The sequence below is a fragment of the Fukomys damarensis genome, unplaced genomic scaffold (genome assembly GCF_012274545.1).
Source record: "Fukomys damarensis isolate Sample0158 unplaced genomic scaffold, DMR_v1.0_HiC HiC_scaffold_33, whole genome shotgun sequence".
NCBI lineage: Eukaryota > Metazoa > Chordata > Mammalia > Rodentia > Bathyergidae > Fukomys > Fukomys damarensis.
The window spans coordinates 45,373,362-45,395,017 of record NW_022900945.1 but is presented as its reverse complement, the minus strand read 5'-3'; the positions used below and the strand labels follow the sequence as shown (position 1 = coordinate 45,395,017).

The 21,656-nt window shown below is 41.7% G+C and overlaps 1 long non-coding RNA gene and 2 pseudogenes across 1 annotated transcript; 2 read left to right on the top strand and 1 right to left on the bottom strand.

Moving 5' to 3' along the window:
• Positions 1-2,483: 2,483 nt before the first annotated feature.
• LOC104866979 lies at positions 2,484-3,148 on the bottom strand (annotated as a pseudogene).
• An 8,598-nt stretch (positions 3,149-11,746) lies between these two features.
• LOC104866978 lies at positions 11,747-21,354 on the top strand. The gene is made up of 2 exons (XR_004515049.1): positions 11,747-12,658; positions 21,323-21,354. It is a non-coding gene; the product is annotated as an uncharacterized LOC104866978 (long non-coding RNA).
• LOC109118273 lies at positions 16,422-17,250 on the top strand (annotated as a pseudogene).
• Positions 21,355-21,656: the final 302 nt, after the last annotated feature.

Genomic DNA, 21,656 nt, shown 5'->3' with positions numbered 1-21,656 from the left:
CTTGGAATCTGCCTACCAGAATGGCTGTTAACAGCTCAGAATAAAACCCCAGACATAATGAAGCACTCTGAGGAAACATTATATCACCGGTGTTATTTGTCAACCATAAATAATTCTGTGTAGAAAAATCTGGACATTAATGAGCCAAAGACATTTAACAAGATCCTCCAATGGATGGCAAATTAGTAGATTAAAGTTTAAGTGGAAACAGATGCCTGCACGTGTCTAAACACGGAATTGTTTCTCTGGTATGAGAAACAAAGTGGAAATATGGGCTAAAATGTATAACAGATATTGGGAAATGGGAAGAAGCTATTCAAATGGGAAGAGGAACAAGGGAGGGGGGAGGGAGAAAGGAAGGGAGGGACAAGAAAAAAAAGAACAAGGAAAAAATGGAAACAAAGCTTTTGCATATAGGGAGAGGAGGGGGCTTGAGGGGGGAGGGGCAGGATGTGTCATGTGCAAATTCCCTGTGGTGAGTGTTATCATTGTGTATCTAAAATGTACCAATAAATAAAAATAAAAGAAAAGGGCAGGGGATTTAGCTCAGTGGTTCCAGTGCCTGCCTCACAAGTGCAAGGACCTGAGTTCGATCCCCTGTACCAAAAAGAAAAGAAACAGGATGTCTGCATAGTCCCTCTATTAGTACCCTAAAGTTTCCATACCAAATTGCCCCAGGTTGGGTGACTTCAAACAATAGAACTTTATTCTCATACTCCTGGAGGCTAGCAGGCTAACAACCATCTGTCTCTGCCTTCTAGATGCTCTGAGGGAGAAATGTGTTTAATGCCCCTCTGCTAGCTTCAGCTGCTTGTGACAATTCTTGGCCTTTCTTTTTTACTTACTAATCCGTGTCTTTGTTGTTAGGTTTTCTTTTGTTGTTGTTGTTTTGGTACCAGGGATCAAACTCAGGACCTTACACTTTGGAGGCAGGCATGGTGCCACTGAGCTACATCCCCAGCCCGTTTGTTTTGAGGCAGGCTCTTGCTTTCTAGTTGAGGCTGGCCTTGAACTCACTGTGGAGCCCAGAGTGGCCTCAAACTCACAGGGATCCTCTTGCCTTGGCCTCCTGAGTGCTGGGAGTACAGGGGTGCACCACAGCTCATTTGGTTTGGTTTTGTGACAGAGTCTCACTGTGAGACCTAAAGTCTTACTTCCACTCTGAGGACCGTGAACAGCCAAAAGGGCCTTCACAATGTTGAGTCCTATGGCCCAACGATGGCTCCGGATGCAATACCCAGGGCCTTACTTCCGGGAGCCTTGAACAGCCCAAAGGGCCTCCACGATGCTGGGACCTATAGCTCAGCCAGGCTCCGGGAGCTCTACGGAGGAACAAGAAACCCAGGAAGGAACACACCAGACTAGATGGTAAACAGACCTTTATTAGTCTGGCCAGACGGCACTCTCAGAACTGAGCAGCTCAGAGAGGTGCAGCACAGGTTTTTTTAAAGGCAAGGGAAGAGGACTGCAAGCACAGCAAGTGGGCCAGGGGTCAGGGGGTCGGTTTTCTGCCATCTGTCTAAAGGAGTCGGCTATACGGCACACCTGGCCTTTCATCTCCGGACCTCAGGCTGTTCTGTTCTAACGAGGCCTTGAGTCCCTATCTTGTTTGCCTGTACCAGGCTTTCATACACTCTGTTTTAATTTTATCTTGGAGCTGGGTAGAAAGAAATGTGTGTTGCTATGTGCTGGCTAACTGGGGGTTACATAGCGGTTAGGGTCCCATATCACTTATGTAATTCAGACTGACCTTGAATTCACCATATAGGTCAGGCTGGCCTGGAACGTGCAGTGATCCTTCTGCCTCAGCCTCCTGAGTGCTGGATGATAGACATGCACCAGCACTCCTACCTGTTGTTTATTTTATTCTTGTTATTTTGTTGTTGCTGCTGTTGTTTTTATTTTGTGGTAGTGGCGAAGGAAGCCAAAGCTTCCACATTGAGTTATATCCCCAGATTTTTTTTATTTTTTTATTTTCAGAGTGTCTTGCTAAGTTACTAAATCGTGCAGGGGGCACCTGAACTCTCAACTCTCCCAGAGTCTGGGGATTATAGGTGTGTGCTACAGTACACACCAATTCCAATTTCTATCTTCCAATAGAGTGATCATTATATGTCTCTTGTCTTTACCCAAAATTCCATTTTCTAAGGTCATTAGTCATTGCATTCAGGTCCACCCTAATCCAATATGGCTTCCTAACTTGATCACACACGCAAAGACTATAATCCCAATAAGGTCCCATTCTAAGGTTCTGAGTGGACATGAATTGGAGGAGTGAGGGATACTATTCAACTGCGTGGTAGCGCACACCTGTAGTCCCAGAACTCAGGAGGCTGAGGCAAGAGGATCACCATGAGTTTGAAGTCAGCCTGAGCTACATAGTGAGACCCTGTCTCAAACATCAAAAAATTGAATTGTATTAAAGCTGATGATTCCCATAATAAATAGATTACAATAATAATTTAGTCATCAGCTACATACCATTAAATATTTTTCATTCTCTTTGACTTTTTCTCCTGGCCTTACGTTATCCTTTCTGCAGATCGCTTCTTCAATCCCTTCATTTGCCTGGTTTGTAGTTTGTTTAGGTGTTGTTCCCAGATATGAATCCTTCCAGAAGTTGTAACAAAAGCATCATGGGAGATATTTTCTTCTTTAGCTTGAGTGCATTTGGCATTTTCATAGATAACTTATAAAGGTCATCTGAGGCAAGTTGTGTACTTCTCAGAACTAGGTCCAGTGAAGATCCCGTCTCTTCCAACTCAATCTGTGGTGTTCGGCAACCTGATTTCTTCAACAACAACTAATAGCTTCGAAAGTAAGCCTTCCCCTTCAGAGCAGTGAGGTGCAGTAGCCAATACCCAGCCACAGATATTTGCTACTATGGGACCTCTGAAAAAATCAATAAGAAGACTTCTTCTGTAGTCTTGTGTTAGGTCAAAATCATTACCAGCAAATATTAACATGGACTTTGTCTTGTCAGAACACTTACTATGCTTAATATCTTTTAGAGACACAAATTTCTCAATACCTAATTCAATCATACCCAACACATGGTCATCAGATGTATGACCTATTACTAGGTTAGTGGGCTGCTTCTTATTACAGGATCCAAACATGAAAAAGATCAGTCTGACTTCTTCGAAAAGAATTTTTTTTCTTTTTTCTCTTCTTTTTTTTTTTTCTCAGTACCAGGGCTCAAACTCAGGACCTTGCACTTGCCAGGCATGCATGGCGCCACTGAGCTACATCCCCAGCCCAATATTTTTCTATTTTTTAATTTAATTAATCCATTTTATTGGTACATTTAAGGTATACAGTGTAATGACATTCATTATTGGAAATCTGCACCATTATATAATACATCTTGGTTCTTATTTTATTTTTCTTTTTATACAGACCTCCATAGAGTTTTCCAGCACATACACATCTTTTGGTACTTGTGTCACTGTTGCACTTGCATCTCCCCCTTTAACCAGCATGGCATTTTTAAAATTTTCATTAAGTTTAAGTTCGCTCTTCTCAAGGAATCTCTTGGCCCTTTTTGTTCTGGGCTTACAGCTCAGGCTAAGGCATCCACTGCTATCACAATCTCAGTCTAGCCAATACACATGCACAGTTTGGATCAAGACCCATATTTAAATAAATTACTTTCTGAATAAAATGGGGATGGTACTGGTAATTGACCCCGGGGTATCTCATATGGTAGGCAAGCATTATATCCTTGAGCTATAAACCAAGTGTGGTGGGACATACCTATAATCCCAGCATTTTGGAGGCTGAGTCAGGAAGATTACTTCCAGGACAGCCTAAACTACATTGGGAGACCCTGTCTTTTTTTTGCGGGGGGAGGGGGTTGAGACAGAGTCTCCCTATGTAGTGAGACTGACCTGGAACTCACTATGTAACTCAACCTGGTCTCAAACTCACAGTGATCCTCCTGCCTCAGCCTCCTGAGTGCTGGGATTACAGGTGTGTGCCACCACACCCCGGCCTTGGGAGACCCTGTTTTAAAAAAAAACAAAAATAAACCAGGCATGGTGGTGCACCTGTAATCCCAGCACTCGGGAGGCTGAGGAAGGAGGATCTGTGTTGGAGACCAGCCTGGGCTACATAATGAGTTCCAGGTCAGTCTCAAAAAACAAAAAACCCACAAAATAAAATTTTGTGGGGTTTTTTTTTTTTTTTTTTTTTGGTACCAGGGATTGAACTCAGGACCTTACACTTGTGAGGCAAGGGGTAGAAACACTGAGCTAAATCCTCGGCCCTACAGCAACAAAATATATAACAGTTCTCAGGGTGAAACCCAGGGCATTTGCACTGAGAGCTGTATCCCTTGTTCTTTGTACTTTTTATTTTGAGACAAAGTCTCACTAAATGGATAAAATGCCCTGTCTAAACTACAACTGATAATCTTCCAGATTCAGCCTCCTGGAGTGCTGGGATTTGGGGTGTGTACAACCAACCCTGCTTCTTGAGGTGATTTTGGAGAATCCAGTGATGAACCAAACAGGAAACTAAACCTTATGCTATAGTTTTGGGAGATAGGCAACAAATAACTAAATCATAAATGGTTTGATTTTAGATAGCGGCCGAGGAACAAGCTGACAAGAAGGATCATGAGGCTATGGGTGCTTCACACTAGAAAAGGCCTTTGTGAGTTGGTGACATTTGAGCTGAAGTCTGAATGGTGAGAAAATGCCCAATACGTGGTGATTTAGGGGAGGGCATTCCAGGCAGAAGCAACAGTAAATTCAAATGGCTTGAAGTAGGAACCAACTCGCAGTGTCTGAGGAAACAAACACTTGATGGTGCAGCTGAGTCACAGTGAACCAGGGGCTGAGGGCTTCTTGACTGCAGTTCAAATATCTGGATTCTATTCTAAGTACAAGAGGTTTTCACTGGGATCTAATAGAAATTCAAGTGAAATTAAAAATATTCTTTGTTTCTTTTTGGTTTTTTGTTTTTGTTTTCGTTTTTTGGGTTTTTTTGGTACCAGGGATCAAACTGAGGACCTTGTACTTGCAAGGCAGCTGGCAGCACCACTGGGCTAAATCCCTGGCCATTTTTTTTTTTTTTTTTTTTTGAGACAGGGTCTCACTATTTACCTCAGGCTGGCCTTAAACTCACTATGTAACTCAGGCTGGCTTCAAACTCATGGCGATCCTCCTGCCTCAGCCTCCTGAGTGCTAGGACTATAGGCATACACCACCACTCCCACTATTGAAAATATTCTTGACCAGGTGCAATAGTGAGTGACTGTGCTCCCTGCTAGTGGGGAGGCTGAGGCAGGAGGATTGCTTGAAACTAGGAGTTGGAAACCAGCTTAGGCACCATAGCAATACCCCTCTGAAAAAAATTATTGGGTTGCAGTATACAGGTGTTGTTAGTGATAAAGCTTGTACAGTGTTTAGCACAGACAAGGGTATGGGCTCAATACCTGGCACCAAATATATTGGTTTTTGTTCTATTTAGATAACTAGCTCCCAAAACTACAGTGTTACAGGGATTATTTCTTACAGCTTAGCATGTTTACATAAGTCTTCCTTCAAGGGAGATGTTATATTTTATTTTTTAAATGTTTATTAGTACATAATTGCAGTGCACATGATTATGTTCATCTTGGGGAGTTGGGGCATCATGGAAATGAACACGTTATTTTTCCTTCCTCCATCTCCTTCCAATAATGCTGATTTTTAAATTTTTTATTTTTTTATTTTTTGAGAGGGTCTCACTGTGTAGCACAGGCTGGTCTTGAACCCAGAGCAATCTTCCTGCCTCCCAAGTGCCGGGATTACACACCACTATACCCAGCTGTTTCTTACATGGTATTATTTAAACTTGAATGTTTTACATTATTGTTATTGTTTTATTGAGCTGTTTGCTTTTGACTAAAGCCAGGGCCTAATTTCCATCCCCACACATTTCTTTTCCTCTCCTCTCCCCTCCTCTCTTCCTCCTCCTCTTCTTTTTCTTCTTTTCTCTCCCTCTCTCCTGCCCTCTCCCTCCCTCTCATTTTCCTAAATCACTCAGGCTGGGCTTGAATTTGCAATCTTCTTCCTGCCTCAGCCTTTCAGTTTGCTGGAATTACCAGCATACATCACCACATCCTGCTTGGAAATAATTCTTTTGTTTGTTTGCTCGGTGGGTTGGCTTTTTATCTTCTTTTTTTATACTGGGGATCAAACTCAGGACCTTGGGCTTGTAAGGCAGGCTGCAGCACCACTGAGCTAAATACCTGGCCCTGGGTTGGTTTTTTAGACAGGGTTCACCATGTAGTTCAGACTGGCCTTGAACTATGTAGCCCAGGATGGGCTTGAACTCATGACAACACTCCCGCCTTAGCCTCCCAAATGCTGGGAGTATAGGGATGCACCAGCATTCCCGGCTTCAGCCTGAGCAATTTAGCAATTTTGTAAGACTATTTCAAAATGAAAAAATAAAACAGGGCTATGGATGCAGCTCATTATATTTTATTTTTTGGTTTTTTGAGACAGGGTCTCACCATGTAGTTGAGACCAACCTGGAACTCACTATGTAGCCCAGGCTGGTCTCCAACTCACAGCAATCCTCCTGACTCAGCCTCCTGAGTGCTGGGATTACAGGCGTGTGCCACCACACCCGGTTTACAGCTCATTATATAGACCCTGGGTTATTCAATCCCCAGTACCCACCCCCTGAAATTTTTTTTATCCACCACTGCTCAAGACAACCTTGCAAATATATAAGGGCTTACCTTTTATTTCTTTGTTATTCTTTTTTTTTTTTTTTTTTTTTTTTTTTTTTTTTCTTTTTTTGGTACCAAGGATTGAACTGGGGACCGTGTGCTTGCAAAGCAGGTGGCAGAACCAATGAGTTAAATCCCTAACCTTTTTCTTTTCATTTTTATTACTGTGGATTGAACCCAGGTTTCCCCACTAAGCTATATCTCCAGTCCTTTTTTATTTTTGAGACGGGGTCTTGCTAAATCACTAAATTGCCCAGCCTAGGCTCAAATTCACAGTTCTCCTACCTCAGCCTTCCAGAATGCTGGGATTACAGTCGTGTGTCTCCATGCCTGACACTTTTAATTCTTAAATAGACTCTTGCAATACAGTAATATGCTTACTGACAATTGTAGAGAATAAAACACACAACCATAATCAATTGTCTATTTAAGTTTCCCAAGGTAGAAAAAAAAGTTTCCCAAGGTAGAAAAATGAGTATGATGAATAACTAAAAATAACTTACAATTTCTTTTCTGATGGTTGTTCCCTAGTGGACTAAAGATCTTGCCTCTACTTATAGGTTGCAATGGTCCAAAGAATAAATCATTTTAACAAGTGATTTAAATCAAATTATTTCCTCTGTTCCTTCCTCTAATGCATTAGAAGCTAAAACTTATACTTCTGCATTTATACATAATTACATTTTCTACTAAATGTAAATTGATACTGTCAGGCTTTGTGGCACATAAGAATCCTATCTTAAATCTCAGCACTCAGGAGGCTGAGGTAAGAGCATTGCCACAAGTTTGAGACCAGCCTGGACTACATAGCAAGATCCTGTCTCTAAGTAAATAAATAGATAGATATGTAGATAAATGTAAACTGATACTAATTTTCTTTTTGTACCAGAGATCGAACACAGGACCTTAACTTGAGAGGCAGGCGGCAGCACCACTAAGCTAAATCCCCAGCCTGATTGATACTAATTTTGTTTGTTTGTTTGTTTGGTACCAGGGATCGAACTTGGGTCCTTGTGCTTGTGAAGCAGGTGCTGGAACCACTGAACTAAATCCCCGTGATTGATACTAATTTTGGATCAAGGAGGAATTGAAAGGCAATTGAGACCTTCAGAATAAAAGTAATGAAATGGTCATATTAGTTAGATCGGCCTGGCTGGTGGCACAGACCTGTAACCCCAGAGCTGGGAGGATGAGGCAGGAGGATCACAAATTAAAATTCTACTTGAGCAGGTTAGTAACTTAGTGAACCCTGCCTCAAAAAATAGTGAGTCATAAGAAAGGCTGGGGATGTAGCTCAGTGCAAAGCCCCTAGGTTCAATCTCCAGTATCACCAAAAATTAAAAAAAAAAAATCTCTAGAAGTTTTAGAAGTCAGACATGGTGGCACACATTGTAATCCCAGCTCTCTGGAGCTGGGGCAGGGTAATCATACATTTAAGCCCTGATTGGGAAATTTAGAGACCTACTGAGATTCTGTCTCTAGATAGGTAGATAGATAGATGCTACATTTAATGGTAGAAATCAGGTTTTTATCCTTTCTTGTTAACAGAAATGGTATTGTTAGAATGGTATTGGCAGTGATGCAATCATGTTTTACACTTTCCTTTGCTGAGATAGTTGAGAATGTGTGCTCCCAGACCTTATGCTACTTTTAGCGAGCTTCACATGACCTTGTATCTAGCGCAATAACCCACGACAGTTTTTCTGTACTATTAGATTCAAATATCCTGACTAGATCTCTTGCCAGGAAAAGGGGGCCTATATTTAATAATTCAACAAAGGACACACACAGCTGGTTAGAAATGTTTTACATTCTGCATTTCTCCAGCAGAACATTCCAATTTCTAACACCTTCTCATACTGCTATCCAGTGTGCTATTCATTCAAGAAATTTCCTTATAGCATGTTGTGGTGTATGCTTGTAATCCCAGCACTCAGGAGGCTGAGGCAGGAGGATCACCATAAGTTTGAGGTCAGTCTGGGCTACATAGTGAGTTCAGGACTAGCCTAGAGTACAAAGTGAGACCCTGTCTCAAAAAAAAAAAAAAAAAAAAAAACACAAAAAAAAGGGGGGGGATTATTTAGCTCAGTGGTGCTATTCCTGCCTTGCAAACACAAGGTTCTGAATTCAATCCCCAGTACCACACACACACACACACACACACACACACACACACACAAGAAACAGAATGAAGAAGCTGGGCATGGTGGTGTACACCTATGATACAAGTACTCTAGGAGGCTGGGGCAAGAAGAGCACACATTTGAGAAGCTTCTTTGAGAGTTGTCCATGCCAGGCAATAAGAAACCAGGGATACAAAGATGAATGTCAGAAGCCCTGTCTTAAAGTGTCAAGAGTGAAAGATGAAATCATTCAAAGTGAAGCAAATATCTGTGCTTTGGAAAGCAAGGGAAAGTATCAAAGCAAAGAGGCAGCACTAAAGTGGTGTGCATGGGACAGGAACAAGAGCAACAACAGTGGAGAAAGAGAACATCTTTGAACAGAAATGGGATTCTGCCTCCCTTAGGAATTCACGATAGGGCCAGGGATTTAGCGCAGTGGTTCTACCACCTGCCTTGGAAGCGCAACAACCCAAGTTCAATCCCCAATACCCCCCCCTGAAAAAAAGAGCTCATGATGGTTTGTTCAGAGTTCTACATACATTCTTTTACTTTATTTATTCATTTCTCTTTTGGTACCAGGGATTCAACTCCAGCCCTTGCGTGGTAGCCAGTGGAACCACTGAGCCAAATCCCCAGCCCCCTACATATTCTTTTTTTTTTTTGGTACCAGGGATCGAACTCGGGACCTTGTGCAAGGCAGGCAGCAGAACCACTGAGCTAAATCCCTGGCTCCCTACAAACATTCTTACTACTGTGCATCATTCTTCCCACCTCCTCTTTTTGAGACAGGGACTTGTTATGCAATTCAGGCCAGCCATGAACTCACCATGCAGCTCAGGCTGTCCTCAAACTCATGGTAATCCTCCTGCCTCAGCCTCCTGAGTGCTGGGATTCCAGGTATGGGCCACCACATCTGGCCTGCATGTATTCTAATCTGTATGTTTAGACTTGGTTTTGTGCTTATGTATGGAAGCTAGATGGAAAGTTCCTTGAGTATAGGAACATGTCCATTTTTTTTTTTACTACTGTATTCTTCTTACACATACAAGATGCCAAATAAATGTAATAAAAATGTAGGGAAAACTGGGAATGGTGTTGCACACTTATAATCCCAGCGTTCTGGTTAGCTGAGGCAGGAGGATCACAAAGCTTGATCCCAACCTGAGCAACTTAGTAAGATCCTGCCTCTCTTTTTTCCCCTTACAAATCCTTTATTATTCCAGTTTGATCCCAGTACTGAACTGATTTTACCCACTGAACTGATTTTAGCCACCCCTTTTCCCCCGTTTCCCAATTTAGTATTTATTTCCACTTTTGGTTTCTCCCACCAGAGAAACAATGTGGTATTTAAACACGTGTGTCTGATTAATTTCACTTAAGAGTATGGTCTCAAGGTGCATGCATTTAGCTATAAATGTCTCAAGCTCATCCTTTACCACACAGTAATACGCCATTGTATAAAAAAAGATCTCTATCCACTCATTGGTTGATGCAAATTTGTGCTGTCTCCAAGGTTTAGCTATAAGAAATTGTGCCATTATAAGCATGAGTGTGCATATATCACCTCGGTATGATGCTTTTAATTCTTTTGGGAAGATACCAAGAAGAGGTATAGCTAGATCAAATGGAAACTCCAGTTTTAATTTTTTGAGAAATCTCCACACTGATTTCCACAGTGGTTGCACCAGTCTACACTCCCACGGACAGTGGAGAAGGGTTCCTTTTTCCCCCACAGCCTTTCTAGCATTTGTTATTGGTTGATTTCTTGACAGCAGCCATTCTTTCTGGAGTGAGATGGAATCTCAGTGTTGTTTTAACTTGTATCTCTTGATTGACCAGTGATACTGAAAAATTTTTTTATATATCTATTTGCTGTTTCTTCTTCTTCATCCGAGAAGTGTCTATTTACTTCAGATGCCCATTTTTGGATTGTGTCTTTAAGTTTAGGGAGGTCTGATTTTTTTTAGTTTTTTTTATATACTAGATAGTACTCCTTTGTCTGTGGAACAGCTGGCAAAACATTTGTCCCATTCTGTGGGTTGTCTCTTCACTCTGATGGTGGTTTCTCTTGCTGCGCAAAAGCTTTTTAACAAGGTAAGATCCCAGTTGTTGATTCTTTGCACTAGTTCCTATGCAACTGAGGTTTTGTTCATAAAGGCAAGCTCCTGTCTCAAAATTTTAAAAAAATTCTTATTTCCCTCTGAAGGTTTGATAGTTTTAGTTTATGATATTGACAGTAAACAAAAGTTAACAAATGCATAGGCTTGGGAGCCACATACAAAAAGAGAGCTGATATGTATATTGTATTGTACAGGACAAAAATAGGGGTTGGGGCTCCCAGAGGGGAGAGGCAGAAACAAGCCACTGAGAGTTTCAGGAGAGGAACTAATGGCAGTCAAAGTTACTTAGGTAGCACCTTCAGAAGACTATCTGTGGTTAAACTCTGCCTGGACCAGGTATGAGACCTCTGATTTCTTCTCAAAGGGTCATTCCTAGGAAGATAAGGGGAAGCTCAGCAGAGAAAACCACTATACTTTACTACATTTTTTTTTTTTCCTTCTGAGCCATGCCTTTATTTTCAGAGGTCTTCAGTTTTTCTTAATATTCAACTCAAACTGCACCTAAGAAGTATATTTGAAGTTGGGCGTGGGAGCACATGCCTGTAATCCCAGCTCCCAGGAGGCTGAGACAGGAGGATTGCTGTGAGTTTCAGGCCAGCCTGGGCTACATAGTGAGTTCAAGGCCAGTTTGAACTACATAGTGAGACCCTGTCTCAAAAAAAAGAAAAGTATATTTGAGGTGCAATATTCTACTCTCCCTTAGCCAGGCTTCTTGACACACCTAATCGGATCCTGAGGTGGTAAAGAGGAAAGTGACTGACCATAACCCTGTACTGTCAAGAGAGTCATTGAATCCTGAAAAGCATTCAGGTGAGGACTGGAATTTTTTATTGTTCAAAAAGAATAATCCATTGAAATTTTCTGAGGCTAGAATTGCCTATCTCCCTTCTCTTATTTCTTCATTAGATGAATCATCACTTTGCCCAAATTTCAACCTTTTAAGTACATTTACTGATTTTTGTTTTATTTTTGAGATAAGACCTCAATTTGGCAGCTCAGGCTGGCCTAGACTTCTCAGCTATCCTCCCTCCCTTGGAGTCCCAAGTGCTGGGATTACAGGCGTGGGCCACCACTCCCGGCTTGGCTTTGCTTTATTTTGAAGTGATTGTACAGCCTTCCTCACTCTTGTCTATCTGTTGCAAGCAATGTAATTTCTGGAAGATAAAGGTCTAGTTTAGGCTTCTAAATTACCTGGCTAAAAACCTAACTCTATACTAATGAAATTTCATTTGAATTTAAAAGAGAAAGAACGCTTGCCCTGAGAGCAAAGAGAAACAGGTTTGAGGACTTACGGATTATCTTTGGGAAGAGAAACCCTTTTTTATGATATTACTCAAGGTTTACCCTAGCCTCGCTGTGCAGAACATTCATGTTAGTAAAGCCCAGAGACGCCTAAAATCACGTTCCACCTCACCCCTAGAAACCCAGCGGAGTTAATAAATACTAAAGTAGCTTTCTTGCCAGACAAGAAGAAATATAGATAGCCACCATCTTGGTTGTGGCTAGACGCAGACAGCTGGTTGGCGTCACTCAGCCCTTTTGCGCAAGCGTAGGAAGAGCACATTCCCCCTCCCTTCCTGTGCACGCAGTCGGAGCCTGTAACTCTCGCGAGAGAAGCGAGATTTATTCCTACGTACCGGGCCGTGCTGCTTATGGCGGCGCTGGAGAGGGGGCGCTGAGCTGTTGGGGTGAGTACGACCTCCGGGTCCAACTGGGGGGGTAGTAAGAAACCTAGCTAAGGGCCGAAAGAAGACCAAGACTAACGGGAGAGACTTCTGAGTCAAGGTGGGCACTTGAGCTCCGAGTAGGGAAGCACCCACCCTGTTTCCTACCCTGGGCTTGTCTCTTCGTTCCCCTATTCAACCGTCTGGACCTCATGTCAGGCCGCAGGGCTGTAGCGAGGAGTTGAAGCCAGAGGGGCGCGCGTGGTAGTAGCGGTGGTGGTGATTAAAGTGGGGGGAGGGAGCGAAAATGGAGGCTTCGACCGCAGGCAAGATGGAGGCCGAGGGTGCGGGGCTCGGGCGCGGAGGCTGCTGGGAGCTGTAGTCTGGCCGCTTCCCCCTCTGCGGCTTGGCTGGGCAAACGGGAACTACAAGTCCCGGCGGGCGGGGCGAGGGATTGGTAGCGCGGTCCTTTGTGTGTAGCAGAAAGAGCTAGAGGCAGAGGAGAGGGGCCTACTCTGTCTCCGGACCCTGTTGTTTCTTGGCCGTCCACAGCTTGGGGATATGACTACGAATACCATAGCGCAGTGCGGCAGTGGCGCCTTCTTTGTGTGGGAACTGAGAACTCGCTCCTTCTAGAGGAAGTACTTAGGGAGACACCTTTCCTCATCCAAAACTGGCACTGTAGCACGGCAGAATTACCTTCCAGTCATCTACAGCTGGGTCTCAACATCCAGACCCAGTTGGTCTCCCCTTCGCCTTGCTTAATGTTTTAAGCATGTGTCTCCCATCTCTCTATAGGAGGAATCGGCGTGTTCTGTGATCAGTGGTAGCCTCTACCATTTCCTCTGTCTCCTGTAGTGCCTCACATTGTGCAATGAACAGCTTGGCTTCATCATTCTGTGTAAAGTTACTTTTTAGGAGCCCCACTTAGAGACATATGTGAGGTTTTTACCATTCACTGTTTTTGTTTGGGTGTTTTGTTGAGACAGGGTTTCATTCTAATTAAAGGTGGCCTCGAACGAGCGGCGATCCTCCTGCCTCTGCCACTCAAATGCTGGGATTGCAGGCGTGCGCCAGCATGCCCAGGCTTCTGATATTTTATCATTGCGAAATTTTAGTTATTTTGCTTTGAAAGTTACCCTCAGAAACACACAGATGGCTGCTGTCTTGGTTGACTCACAAGTGAGGCAGAGAACACTCCCTTTAACACTGCCAAAAAGAAACTGTACATACTGTAATTGGACGAGTTTATTCCTTGTTTTGCACCTAAAATTCTTGGGAGTCAAATAGGAGCAAAGATGCTTAAAGGCACTGTAATAAATAGTTAAATCTATTTCTTCTGAGACTTAAAACTTTTATTATGCTGCTATGAACGGGCAGTTCATAGCCAAAGCTACCAACTTCCTTTTTTAAAATGCTAAGTTCCAGATTATAGCCCACTAATACAAGCTTCTCTACCAAAACGCTTGTTTTTATTTTGAGTTCCTAGAAAACTAAGGGCAGACAGTATATCATATCACTTTGGTGTGGATAAGGAGGAAATTTATTACATACTTGAATAGGCATATATATGACTCCTCAAAACCTAGATAAATACTCGACCTTGTTTCTTTTGAGCTCTAGAACTGGAATAAAAGCACCAGTAATAGTTCGAGTGGTTTTGCAGCTGCTCTGGATGTTTACCATCGTGATGAGTATTTATAGCAGCTGAGTTGAAAAGTAAAGTATTTAAGGCACAGAAGATAGGTTTTCTTTTTTTGTAAATAAGTTCTGACTTAACATGTATGACCTTTAAAGAGTGTAGTTGAAAGTTCTAATAAATTTGTAGAAAGGAAAATTGAACACTGACATGCTTTCCTACTTTATCTTATCCATTTTCTTCCCTCATTCCCACCGCTTAAAAACTGTAAAGCCATCTTTTCTTGGTATTTTAAATTGTGGTGAGATAATACATAACATAAAATCTACCACTTAAACCCTTTTAAGTACACAGTTCATTGGTGTTGCTTTGAGAGCCGTACTTCCAACAGGGTGGTTGAAACGTGGAAATTGGGCATATTTTTGGAGATTTAATATTAGAAGTGTATTGGAAAATGAGATAAAAATTGTGAGGTTTCTTTAAATGCAAAAAATATGCCTCCTTAGCTATGTCTTTAAAAAAGCAAAGGGGAATCACTTAAGGAAGCAAGGAGAGCTGTTAAAGCAGTTTCATAATAGAGAAACATTTCAGCTAAAAAAATTTAAGTGTACTTTATAAAATTTAATAGAATGTAGTCTTAAGAGTGACTTGTAAGTCGGGCATGGTGATACTTACCTGTAATCCCAGCACTCAGGGAAGCTGAGGCAAGAGGATCACCAAGAGACTGTCTCAAAAAAGATAAAGCGTGGCCGGGCAAGATGGTGCACGCTTATAATCCCAGCAGTTGGGAGGCTGAGGCAGGAGGATTGCTCTGAGTTCGAGGCCATCCTGGGCTACATAGTGAGTTCTAGGTCAGTCTCAACTACATAAAGAGACCCTGTCTCAAAAAAGAAAAAGAAAGAGTGTGACTTGTTTTCTTGAATCCCTTCATTCCTTGCTTTAAAATCCTTTGTGCCCAGTCAGGATTTTTTAAAATTCCTGTCTCAATATTATAATATTTTCTGCTTCCCTTTGTGGAGTACCTAATTAGAAACAAAATAATGCAAAACTTTAAAAATAACTAATACGTCCTTTTATACTGAAGTCAAACATTAATATGCAGTTGAAAAATCAGTTGGACAGTTTTCTCAGTTGCACATGTAAACTGTTGGTTTGCAGCCATAGCCAGTACCTAACTAGTTATTTGCACTTCTACTTCTTCAATTTAGTGACTGTAAGCTCAAGTCTGTATTGGGTACTGCCTCCTTTTATTAGTGAAAATCTGTCCTGTAGTCTTTCTTTTGCTTTTAGCTTTAGTAGGCATGTTTTCTCCCTCTTGTTCACATCGTGGACTGTGGTAGCTACTGTTTACATGAAGCTTTTGTGCATTTAAAGTGTAACTAGTCAGAATTGAAACATACTGTATACAGTAGCATCAGATTTCTTTTGTTTGCTTGCTTGCTTGTGACATGGTTTTGCTGTGTAGTTCAGGCTGGCCTTGAGGTGCAGTGATCCTGCCTCAGCCTCCTGAGTGCTGGTATTACAGGCATACCCCACCACACCCAGTTCAGATTTCAAGGGATATAAATTTTGGTTATGTTTGTTAAATACAAGGCCGGCCTGGGCTACAGAGGGAGACCCTGACTCACAAAACAAACCCCTGTATTGTGATGCATTTGTGTGTGTGTGTGTGTGTGTGTGTGTGTGTGTGTGTGTGTGTGTTTTTGCTTTTTGGTGTGTTTTTGTTGTTGTTGCTGTTTTGTTTTTTTGGGTTTTGTTTGTTTGTTTTTTGAGGTAGGATCTGGGCTGGTCTCAAACTTGTGATCCTCCTGCCTCAGCTTCTGGAGTACTGGATTATAGGCATGCACTAACACACCTGGCTATATAATAGATAGATTTCTTATGACATAAATATTTTAGTTGTTCAAATGCAGGTGACAGTTCTAGGCTCATGTGGAGGTGGCATTCAGGATGCTGCTCCTCAAATATAGCTCCTGTGCTGCTAGGCCTGCTAGGAAGTGCAGTGATCCAGGAAAGGAAGGAGAAAGTCTGGCACGCCCAAAGAAAACTGCCTCATTCCCAGAGTTAGGTCAAGAAGCCTCTGGCCTTACAGGGGTCCCTGATAATTTGGTGGTGAAGGTATGACCAGCCATGTAGATGATAAATATTGATGGGCAGGTTTCAAGGATCCCAAAGTCATGATCACTGCCTCCTTTGATCCCAGTTCCCACCTGAAGATGTTTGCAAAGCCATTGAAGCTGGTGTTCCCTGGTGCCCAGCACAAAAACCAAGGCTGGTATGATGTGGGGGTGCTGGTGAGAGCCTGCAAACCAGTGAGAGTCACCAATTTTGAACATCAAGGGACGCCTGTGGGGCTCACTGTTAGTTACCTGTCATTTGGCCCTGCTTTTTACTTTACACTGTGCAGTGATGTCATGCGGCCTGATGTTCTAGACCTAGAAACCATGTCAGAAGCCAAATCCCACCACATCCTTCATGTCTTCTCTCCCTGGGCAAGCGAGTCTCTGATATGCTCTGTGATCTGTGCATAAAGATGACAGCCACCAGGTAATCACCTTTGCAAACCAGGAGGTCTGTTTCATTTACAGCAGCATGTCTACAAGAGGACAGACCAAGGTAACATAAAACTGACAGATCAGGATTGGCTTTGAGTTGACGTTTTGTGTGATTTGCCTGGGCATGCTGAAGCAAGAGGCCCCAGCAGACGGGGAGTGCCACTGGAACCCCTGTACAAACACTTCACTTGAGGGTGTTCTTGAGTGCTGAGTGAGTCTGCTAGCCAGTCAGGGTGTGGACTTGCAAACTGAAGCGGGGACTTGTCACAGACAGGCATGCTGAGCCCAGGTGTAGGATGAGGGACTGGTGGGGTCAAAATAAATCCTGTGCGTCACACCACCAAAAATAAATGTGTTAGTTAGGCACATACTGATTTAGCGACTGCTGCGTCCATGACCTTTGAGTCAAAGCAGCTATGAGGGAGACAATAAATAACAAATGAGTGATGATAATTTTAAAACTGGTGCCAGTGAGGAGTAACTATCCAGTTCAAGTGAAGGAATTAGCTTTAACTCCCAAAACAGTGATGTAGTGGTTGATTATTAATAATGATGCTTTTTCCAAATTGAGCAAAGAGAAAAAGTTGATTTGTTTAGCAATCAAGGAGACACTCTAAAATTGTTCCTAGTCTTACCTCTATGTTCAGAGGGTGAAGGATATAAGAAATTGTCAATACCCATGGGTGGATAAATGTTCATCTTGGCATAAGTAGATAACCATTTTATACATGCCTGACCTATAAAAAGTACCTTGGAATCCTTCAGTATTAATTTGAGAAGTGGTTATATTAGAAAATTCATAGATTTGAAGATGTTAATTTAGTCACTCTGAATTCAAGATTTCTGGTAAGTTTATTGAGCTTTGTTAGATCTTAATAGGTCTCATTAGTATCCAAGATTGGCCCTGCAGCTGGGCATGGTGGCCTGTAATCCCAGCACTCTGGAGGCTGAGGAAGGAAGATCACTGAGTTTGAGACCAACCTGAACTACATAGTGTAAGCCTGTTTCTAAAAAAAGAAAAAAAGATTGGCCCTGCAGTTCTCCAGATTTTAGATTTTGGAAGTGTCTTATTTGTGTTACTGGATAAGAAGCTTGACAGTTCTTAATACACAGTACTTTAGATTGGGTTATAATACAGTTGACATTTTAAGAGGTATTTGGGGGTTTTGTTTTAGTTTTTGTTGTTTTCTTTTTCCTACATAGAATTGAATCCATAAATAAACCTAAGGCATTAAGATAAAACTATTATACAAACAGACTATTGTTTCTTGATTGGATAGTTAGAATTCCATCAGTTAAAGTTAATAGAAAGAACTATTTACACTTGAACTGTGATATCCTTTTGCCCATTATGGATTCACTATCTTTTTGGTATATTTCTGCTATAGTTGTTTAGCAGCAGTGACAGGCGTAGTGATGAAGTTAATTTTCTTCTCAGAAATTTGAGGCATAATTTAAAAAATATATAAATATGAAACAAGCTGTGCATAGTGACAGACATCTGTGATCCCAGCACTGTAGGGGACTGAGACAGAAGGATTAAAAGTTTGGGCATAGCCTGGGCAATTTAATGAAACCCTGTCTCAAAATTTAAAAATAGGCTGGGATGTGGCTCAATGTGAAGACCCTAGATTCCGCATTAACATCCCCACAAAAAAATGCAGATTGATTTGATACCAGAGAGCAGCCACTGGATACTGTTCTTTCAGTGGACATTAAGAAGGTAATGAGTCTGCTAGAATGGTCAAGAAGAGATTTTTGTCATTTTAAAGATGTCAGAATTATATTCTTGGTGGGAAGACCCATAGCAACAAAGAATGATAGACTTTAGGAGCATGCCAAAAGGATAAGGGGAGGGAATGGACCTATCTGAGAAAAGAAGTGAAAAACAGTAAAAAGAATAGAGACATCTTAAGTAGTGGTATAATCCTTACTGCAACTCTGAAATCTTTTGATAGAGAAGAAAGAAAATTTACCAGCCAAGCATTGGTAGTACACTCCTGTGATCCCAGCACTTGGGAGGCTGAAGCAGGAGGATTACCGTGCATTCAAGGCCAGCTTGGGCTACACATGGTAAGTTTGAGGCCAACCTGAACTACATAGGGAGACCCTGTCTCAAACCCACCCCCCCACACACACACACAAGAAAATTTACCAGTGCCTGACACCTACCCTAGGTTGGTAAATTTAGAATTTCTGTGTGGGACTCCGCTTCATTTTGCAGATTCATTTTGTTTTGTGACAAGATCTCTCTGTATAGTTCAGGCTGGCCCTGAACTCACTATGTAACCTAGGCTGGCTTCTCCCAGTGATCCTCCTGCCTCAGGTGACCTAGTCTGGGGATTACAGCTGTGTACCACCACACCCAGCACTTTGTGCAGGTTTTGTTTTGAAAGTTGCCCAGGTGGTTGAGTTAAATGATTGATTAGTCAGGATTAAGAACCTCCTTCTTAGAATGATGGCCCAAAAAAAAAAAAAAAAAAAAAACAAAAAAAAATCACTGAAGTTTGTTTTGTTTCTTTTGAGGACAGACAGGGTCTGGCTTTATATTTGAGGCTGGCCTTGAACTCATGGTGATCCTCCTGTCTCAGACTTCTGGCTCAAGTGATCCACCTGCTTTATGCTCCTAAATAGCGGGATTACAAGAAAGTGTCATAGCACCATGCTGAAATTGAAGGACTTTGCTTATTTGGGGCCTCACTATGTAGCCCAGTTTTGGTGAGGCTTTTTTTTTTTTCTTCTTTCTGTGGTGTCAGATAGAACTCAGGGCTTCTTGTTTACCTGGCAGGTGATGCGATGCCTGAAGTACATCACCTGTTGGAATTGAGCTATCCTAGTCTAAACTGACAGCACTGATTTCTCACCGTAGAGTCATTCTTTTTTGTTTTTTTTCTTTTTTTTGGTACCAGGGTTTGAACTCAGGACCTTGTGCTTTGCTTCAAGGCAGGCGGCAGAGCCACTGAGCTAAATCCCCAGCCCATCTATAGTCATTCTTACGTCAAGTTTTTTGTGCACATGCATGCCTGTGTGTGTATGTGTGTTTGAGTGTTCTGAGACAGGTCTCACTGTGTAATTGACAGCAGGCATGTGCCTCCACTCCTAGCTACACATGAATATATTATCCATCTATCAGCACATCTGCCTTTTCTTCTCCCCGTATGAATTATTTCAGTTGCTGGACATGTTGCACACCTGTCATGCTGCTGAGGCTATGGGAGGATCACTTGAGTCCAAGAGTTGTAGACCAATCAGGGCAGCATGATGAGACTCCTATCTAAAACAAAACTCTGGTTTGATGTGGCTTGGTTTGGGTTGGTTTTGCTTTGCTTTGCTTTGCTGAGACGAGGTCTGTCTTGCTACTTAGCGCATGCTGGGGGCATTCAGTGCTGGGATTATAGGTGTGCACCACCACACCTGGCCAAAACTCATTTCAATTAACAGCATTGTTTTACTAAGATTGGGGCCGGTGCAAAATAATTATTTATAATTTCATAAATAAGATTTCTGTGGAGTTTTCCTGCAAATATGTTCCTCTTCTGTACTTTCTCATTTATTTACTACAGAAGCTTGAATGAGATTTGTTTGTTTCACTATCATCTGCCATAGGCTTTCAAGATTTAATACTACTTTCATCAAGAACTAACCCTGTTTCCTATTGAAATGCTTTATACTCTGGCTGTACTACATCACCACACATCCTATTTTGTTGAAACCCAAATCTCTGTTCTAGCCAGGCTGTTGATTTTCTCTGAAATAAACCACACTTGTTGCTGTAGTCACTCAGGCAAAAAAAAAAAACCAAAAAACAAAAAAAAAAAGTACTTGATGCTAGGCTTTTTAAAAAATCATAACACATGGTTCCAAGTCTCAGGGAACTTAGATTTTGGTGAGTAATCTGGCTTGGTTTATGTGATATTTCATGCCTAGAATATTCTACTTTTTTTCCCTAGAATTCTGCCTGTTTTTCTAGTTTCATTTCAAATTCCACATCTTTTCTGTACCCACCATGTTCCTTTGATGCTCATACCGTAATAAGTAAACAAGTAGTTTTACTCTGGTATGTGACATAATACATAAATAGTAGCTGAGCATATTTTTGGCATGTTGTATGGGTTTTTCTCCCAAGTTAAACTCTTCTCAGCAAGATGGTGAACTGATGGGAGGAAGTGTTTTTTTCTGTTTGTTTTTTGTTTTTCCACAAAAGCTAATGCGGTGTTAGATACTTATAAAATGCTTTTACTAAATAGAATATTGAGTAATTTCTAGCTTTTTGAGTGGAAGGTAAGGACTGAAATAGGTTAAAGTCTTGAGTATGTGATAAGAAAGCATTCATTTGAGCAATCTCAAATACTATCAAATAAGTGCTTCCAAGTTTTCTATATTACTTGCCTCACTAGTGAGTCTGAGTTAATGTGATGAGTTTGTCCCACTCCTCACCCTCTGTTCTTGATTTTGTTTGTGTGTTATACTTATTATCTTCATTTTTTCTTCTAGTATGAAGTGTAACAGAACAGACTTTACCACCTGAAACTGCTGCTTCAAGTTCAGATCAGGCCAGGAACAAACCTCGTAACAACCAACAAGACCAAAGAAGAGTACACTTAAGTTGAAGACACAACACTTGATCTGAAACAAGAAGTTTGTGCCTACTCAACAGCTTTGAAAGAGCACTTCCCAACGCTGCTAGTAGTCTTTGTTTTCTTCAGTGCTGTACTGTGAGATTGCCCGGTACAGCAGCAGTTGTATTCTTTATTAGCTTGGTAGATCATTTTCTCTTGCCTTTTTTTTCTTTCTTTCTTTTTTTTTTTTTTTTTTTTTTTTTTTTTTT